The sequence below is a fragment of the Arvicanthis niloticus genome, chromosome 22 (assembly GCF_011762505.2).
Source record: "Arvicanthis niloticus isolate mArvNil1 chromosome 22, mArvNil1.pat.X, whole genome shotgun sequence".
NCBI classification, from domain to species: domain Eukaryota; kingdom Metazoa; phylum Chordata; class Mammalia; order Rodentia; family Muridae; genus Arvicanthis; species Arvicanthis niloticus.
In genome coordinates, this window is record NC_133429.1 from 47,840,698 (window position 1) to 47,848,005 (window position 7,308).

The 7,308-nt window shown below is 42.2% G+C and overlaps 1 pseudogene; it reads right to left on the minus strand.

Moving 5' to 3' along the window:
• Positions 1-6,070: 6,070 nt before the first annotated feature.
• Positions 6,071-6,486, minus strand: LOC143435734 (large ribosomal subunit protein eL33 pseudogene; annotated as a pseudogene).
• Positions 6,487-7,308: the final 822 nt, after the last annotated feature.

Below are 7,308 nucleotides of genomic sequence, written 5' to 3' on the forward strand. Positions count from 1 at the left end.
ACCCTGTCTTGAAAAAAAAAAAGAAAAAGAAAAAAAAAGTAAAACAGGAAAAGTAGTATTATTTGTGTCTGATATGGGATACAAGGCTGTGCAGAGCTGAATGGCTTGCACGCCATGCACGCAGAAAGTAAAGAGCCTGTGACTTGAGAACTTCAATACCCAAACCCAGCATCCTTGCTTCGAACTCGTACTGTCGTCTAGTACATAGCCTAGGAGTGTAGGCTTAGGTTTTTTAAAATCTACTTTTAAAAAGGTTCTTAATGCTTCAACCTCCCTTCTAACCCAACACCCACCAGAGGTAGGGGGAAAGAAAGGTTATTAGGACATGGAGAATTGGATCTGTTTTGATATAATTCTTTGGGGGCAACTCCAATCTTCCTTGTCAGGATATCAGCAGTTTAGTCAACTAGCAAACCACCAAACACAGATCAGCAGCTTCAGTCCAGTCCATTCGGCAGACACCAAACGTGAATCAGCAGCGGACAGAGGCTTGATCCAGAATAAGCTGCAGGGCTCTGCCAGATTGGTACAAATCTGTGGAAGTAGCAAGAAGCTACTGGAATAGGAATATCACTAGAAGTTCTTTAGTGAGTTACTATCTACGAAGTCACAACAGGCAAAGACCAACAATGAGGTGCAAGGCCAACCAGTGCCAGAGTGTCGTCAGCGAAGACTAACGAAGCGGTGCAAGGCAAACGAAAACATGAATCTAGTTCCACATTCGGTGGTCATATTTATATTTTTTCTAAACATCACGCAGCCTTTCACATGTCTGCTTCAACAAAGCATCCTCTCACCTGTGTCTGCTTCAGCAAAACCTTTCACGCGTCAGCTTTGGCAAAACATCCTTTCACCTGTCTGCACCAGCAAAACAAAAATTATGACTCAAGTCTCCAAAGAAACCAGAAATTTCCACTTCATGGGAGTGGTTGATTCTTTCCATAGAATAATGAAGCAAGAAACATTTGTTAAACATTTGCAGGTCAGGCAATACACTGAGCACTCCAATCATGGTGATTCTTCTAACTCCCATAACCACTCCATAACCTGGAGTGCCTTCATTCCTGCTCTCTAATCAGAATGGCTACATTCATAAATGGTACATTGCTATCATAAGCTGGGCAGTCAAGGCTAGTACATGTACTTTCAAATCACTCAAAATATTGTTGAAAATATTGTTGAATATGCTTGCCCAGGGAGTGGTACTCTTTGGAGGTGTGGCCTTGTTTGAGGAAGTGTGTCACTGTGGGGGTGGGCAATAAGACCCTCCTCCTAACCAAGTGGGAGCCATTCTTCTCCTGTCTGCCTTCAGATGAAGATGTAGAACTCTCAGCTCCTCCTGCCCCATGCCTGCCTGGATGCTGCCATGCTCCTATCTTAATGATAACGGACTGAATCTCTGCACCTATAAGCCAGCCCCAATTAAATGTTGTCCTTATGAGAGTTGCTTTGATCATGGTGTCTGTTCACAGCAGTGAAATGCTAGCTAAGGTAGCACCCTGAATATTTTCTAGCATTATTTCGGGGAGAGATGTTTGTTTTCTTGATGCTAGGAATCGAACATAAGACCTCAAGTATGTTGGGCAGATGCCCTCATACTAAGCTTCCCCAGTCCCCAACAGTTGTTTCCTATCAGATTGTGACTGTAGGTTACAAATGTGTTTGTGGCCAAAGAAAATTAACGAAGAAAACAGCTCTGATTTGCATGGCAGCATGGGGAAATTCTCTCTGTCTTGATTTTGTCTTAAAGGATATGAGGTATAAAGACAGAAATTGAGCTGACAGTCCAGAACCCTGGGTCAGGGCTATGTCGTTAACACCTGTGACCTTGGTCGGGTGACTCTCCAGTCTCTTCCTCTCAGGTGTAGTCCTATTTGCTTTTAAATTCTACATTTAAGCTTGTGGTGATCATCAGAATTTGAAGGAGAGAATAGCAAGGAGAAAGCGATGCTGTTTCCTTTGTAATTTGTATGCGATTTTGTGCCACCTGCTTGTGAATGCAGTTGACACCGAGGTGAGATGAATGGATATTAGTGTTACCACATAAACTCTTTCATATTTCCTGGGAACTGAAAGGTGAGGAAGGGAAAGGAAATCAAAAAACGTCTCCTCACCTGTCACTTTAAAAGGCTGTGAGTTTATTTTTCAAGTAAGAAGGAAGGAAGATTTGGGACTCTGCATTCCGGAGGACAAGCCGGGCCGGCTCTCGGCTGAGAACGGTCGGGTTTTCAAGACAAACGTTTTTAATAAATAAGATATTATTAAGGGCAGCGGCGCTGTAATCCTAAGTAACTGACTCAGACTGTTGCTGTGGATGAAGTTCCCCAGTCTGTCTGTACGCAAATGAGGAGCCATTCCCTAAGAGAGCTGGTTCCCATGTTATTATCCATGGCAGTCTCACAGAATGATGTGCAGGGGAATGAGCAGGCCCAGCATCTGCCTCCCAGGGTGACAGTCTGCTCCCCATCCCAGCTCCCCCCACATCCTGCTGACATGTCTCTATCTCCCTCTCATTCTCCCTTAGGGTTACAAAATCAATTTGTTGCTGATATCCTTGGAAATCCCTCTCTGCTTCTTGACTTTTGGAATTACAATTGCATTGTTTTCCTGACCAAGGCTCCTTGTCTCTGTGGGGCCCCTTTTAGTTTGTGTTTCTCACAGCTCCTGAAGGTAGCTTCCTTGGGTGTTATCTGGAAATAAAACAATGGTAAATAATATCAAGTCTCCCCCTCTTCTAATTACATAACACAAGTAATATGATATGTATCACTTAAATAGCTACATGGGACCCAGTGGATAAAGTGCTCCATCTCCAAACATTGGGACCAGAGTCCAAATACCCAGGTAACACATAAATGTAGACAAGCATGCAGTCCACCTGCAATCCCAGCACTCAAAGGGCAGAGACAGAGGATCCCTGGAATAAACTTGGTCAACTAGAATAGCCAAACAGGGGAGTTCTGAAGTCAACCAAAAGGCCGTGCCTCAATCTACATAAAAGTGGGGCACAATGGAAGAACAGACTCAGCATTAACCTCTGGTCTAAGCACAGATGTTTACCTATACACACACATACCTACATAGGACTACATGCACATAGACACATATACAAGTGCAAAATAATCATGAAATAAGCATATAATGCATGCTTAAATGTGTATGTACATTTCTTTACTTCTTTCTACGTTCATAGTTTACACGCATAAGACAGCCATAAAAATCCTTAGCCTGGAAGCAGAAGACTTAAGCAGTAGATTTACTGGAAGTCTAAAATCAGCTGCACACACCCTATGTACTCTGTAATTATTACAGTCATACAAAAAAAAAATATGAGTGCATCGGCTTTATGAAAAAACACAAAGAAATGAGAGGAGGTGTCACCCAAGCAGGAAAATAAAACCTCAACACAGGATGGCAAACTTTCTGCCACTGACATAAAATTTAAATCCTATACTTCATTCCCAAGTTGTCATTTTTCTAGCTTGGCTCTTGTCTCCCCAGCAAGGAAACAAAATATCATCCTGTTTAGCATCTTGCCAAGCTTACGAGTGCCTAAATCGAATTTTCCCTGACAGGAAACTCGCAAATATCTACAGCTAGGAAATAAGAACCCCGTCTTAAACAAGTGCCAGGGAAATAAGGCTTTCCTTCGGGACGAACTGTAATGACTTCCGGTTTGACACCTTCCGGTTGGACGCCCTCCAGCTTGACGCTTTCTCTTCCCTGTGGCCTGTACCATTTTTCAGCTAGTAAATATATCAGTTATCATTTTGATAAAGTTCTGTATGTTTATAATTCTTCAAAGGGCCTCTTTCTTAGAAAAAAAGTCTACAAATTTTTTTTGAGGCCCTGGTTTTAAGAAATTCTTGCCAGGCATGATACCCCAGGCTGCTGTTGCCAGCTCTCAAAAGACTGGGGCTAAAAAAAATCTCAAGTCCAATGCCATCCTGACCTACATAGTAAACTCGAGGCCCAACTGAACTACCTAGCTACTGACTCAACAAGGAAAAGGGAAAGATTATCAATAAAAAGAAAGAAAGAAAGAAAGAAAGAAAGAAAGAAAGAAAGAAAGAAAGAAAGAAAGAAAGAAGGAAAGAAAAGAGAGAGAGAGAGTGAGAGAGAGAGAGAGATTGATTACAGGTGTGGTTTTATACACTGTGAAATACTCTTTTAAAGTTCCACTCAGAATGTCAGAATTCACATGTGTCTACAATGAGAGTCGTATGTCATAGTGACTGAGAGGGGAGGGGTGGAGACAACAGTGTTGTGGGCATGAAGCAGCACGAATGGGTCACAGCAGCACAAAAGCCACAGTCAAGAAACAGATCCTGGGTGAGCTCCTGATGAAATGGGAACTCAAACACCAAAGCAAGACGTGCAGGGATTTCCACCAAGGATGACCTTGGTGGTGGATAGGATAAGACCACGTTAAAATGAAGGGATATTGGAAGTATTGTGAAAAATTAACAACCCTCAGCTCCCTCAGGAGATGCCTCACCATAGCCTCAGCTGCCTGCCCTTTCCTCCCTTGGAGACATCTGCAGACCACAGAGTCCTTCACAGGTATCGAACTGTTCATAATACCAGAACCATGGTTTTAGCAGTGAAGAGACATAACCTCTGGGTTATGGCTGGCCAGAACCATGGTATTAGCAGTGAACAGACAAGATATTTTCCTCTGGGTTTTGGCTGAGCTCTTTCATGGGCATATGTCTTTAGGGGAGATCAGACATTCTGAATGCAAAGCAGTGTGTAATAAATTATGTCTTTTTAAGCAATGACTAAATCAAGCAAACATATGATGATACTTTTCAAAATACCTCTCTATCTATCTATCTATCTATCTCCCTCTCAAAAAAAAAAAAAAAAAAAAATCCCAGCTCCCTCTCTCTTGTATTTATTTGCTAGGGAGCCTGCAGTGTCTTTGTGTAAGCAGTTTCTGGTGTTGAGATTTAAAAATAAAATAGGGCTTACTTTCAAGCACTCTTGTCCTTTCAAGGATAGAGCTGTAGCTCAAACATCCATCCAGAGTTTGGAGAGTTCACTAAGGCCTTTTCACTTCTTCAAGAGCACATGTGCCCAGCTGGCCTTCCATGCTAACACTGGATCTGTGAGCAATTTCTCTGACACCTAATTTATCAGAGAACAAAAATCATTATTAGGAGAATGACTCTCTAAAGCTGTCTTTACTCACCAGCAATTAGGCAATGTAAGATTTATGAATCAAAGCTAAGGAATCTGTGAAATTTGAACCATTGCCCCTCTGACCTCTACTAGCCCAGAAACACACAAACAATCTTGATGCTAACCTAGGAATTGCTCACTGTTTTATGCATTGATTTTCTTTTTAATTGTCACAAGAGTAACATCCCTACATTTAAGAGCTCAGCCATGTAACTTTCCAGGAGAGTTAGTTAACACATCAGAATGCCGTTCTCAAAAAAAGAAAAGGCTACTTGTCTGAAACCATTCCTGATAACATCCATTTTAAAAATGAGTTCAACATGACCAGTTGATTTTTCCATATATTTCTTGTTTTTTTTTAAATCAAACTTATCCATCTACAATTTAATTTCACCTTAAACTTCCTTAACTTCACACATAAACTTTGTGTGTAATATATATATATATATATATATATATATATATATATATATATATATAAAATCATTTACTACATGAGTTTTAGTTTTGTAGAAACACCAGCTCAAACATTTATTTGCTGTTGCACATTAGAATTTGGCATAATCCTTCTGAAATTGAGACAGGAGAGGGACTATAGCAAGAACCTTTCTCATACCCGAAAGTACAGCAATAGACCCAACTGAAGAAAAACGCAGTGAGCAGAACACGAGCTGAACCCATTAAGGAACAGTCGCAGCTCTCGGCACAGACCATGTGGTGGTGCAGAGGAAATAAATACTCAAACGGGAGATTCTAAGTCCTGGGATTTGAGTGGATGGAACAGACTCCCTGACATCACAGTGTCCTTGCACACGCCCACCGAGAGGCAACCTATTTATTTTCTTTTCTTTCTTTCTTTCTTTCTTTCTTTCTTTCTTTCTTTTTTTAACAAGAGCACAAATCTACTTTTATTTACTGTCCATTAGTGTAAATCCAGGACGGCTACAGCATCACACGGATTCTGTGTCCAATGGCCTTTGCAGGAAGGTTGCTTCGGAATTTGGCACGAACCATGCCACTGTTTCCGTGGGCCCGAGTTACCTTCCCCCAGATCACTCTGGTTTTGTTTGGTTTGCCTCCAGGTGTCACTGTATTGTTTTTTGCTTTGTGCACATAAGCACATCTCTTGCCTAAGTAGAACTCAGTTTCATCTCGGGCACAAACGCCTTCAATTTTAAGAAGAGCCGTGTGTTCTCTTTGGTTCCGGAGACCTCGCTTGTAGCCAGCAAAAGTGGCCTTGCACCACAGCCCTCCAGACATGCTTGCTTTTAGAAGTCCTGTTCCCAGCAGGCCTCCACAGGCTCCAAGATGGTGGAAGGAGGGAAGCAACCTATTTCATCTCAGACCTAAAGCAAAAGTTACCCTAAAACAAAGAAGGCAAAATAAAACTCCCAAGAATCAGGACCAGAACAGGACACATACATAGAAAAGGTAGGAGAGTGAACCTATTTTTCAGGATATGAAGAGAGAAGAGTAAACCCGCCAGCAAGTATCCAAGATGCCCAGCAAGTGGATCCCCATGCAATAAAATTCCTGTGAACATAATACTGCACACACGGTGGGAAGGAAATGAAACTCAAAATATCATGAACAGATTCAGTTCTGGATGCTGGAAATCAAGTTGCCGTGTATGAAACAAGCAGAAGGCTGAAGTGATTGATAGTTCCGTCAGTTTCGTCCTTGCTGCACAAGCATGAGAAATTCAGCTTGTATCCCCAGCATCCTCATGCAAAGAGTATAGAACCCTGTCTGCCTGGAATTCCGGCGGCATGGGAGAGGGAAAGAGCCTTACTGAGATTCCTATTGCTGTAATAAAGAACACAGACAACTTAGAAAGTAAAGGGTTTATTCGTCTCATACATCTCAACCACAGCCCATCACTGAAGGATGCCAAGGCAGGAACTTTAAGCACAGCAGGAACCTGGAGGCAGGCACTGAAGCAGAGGCCATGGAGGGGTGCCGGTTATTGGCTTTCTCTCTGTGGCTTGCTCAGCTTGCTTTTTTACACTCCGGGAACACCTTTCTGCTCATGGGCAGCTCTTCCCACAATGGTCAGGCCCTCTGAAATTGATCCCTAATTGATTGCCCACATGCCAATCTGATGGATGCAGTTTGTCAATTAAG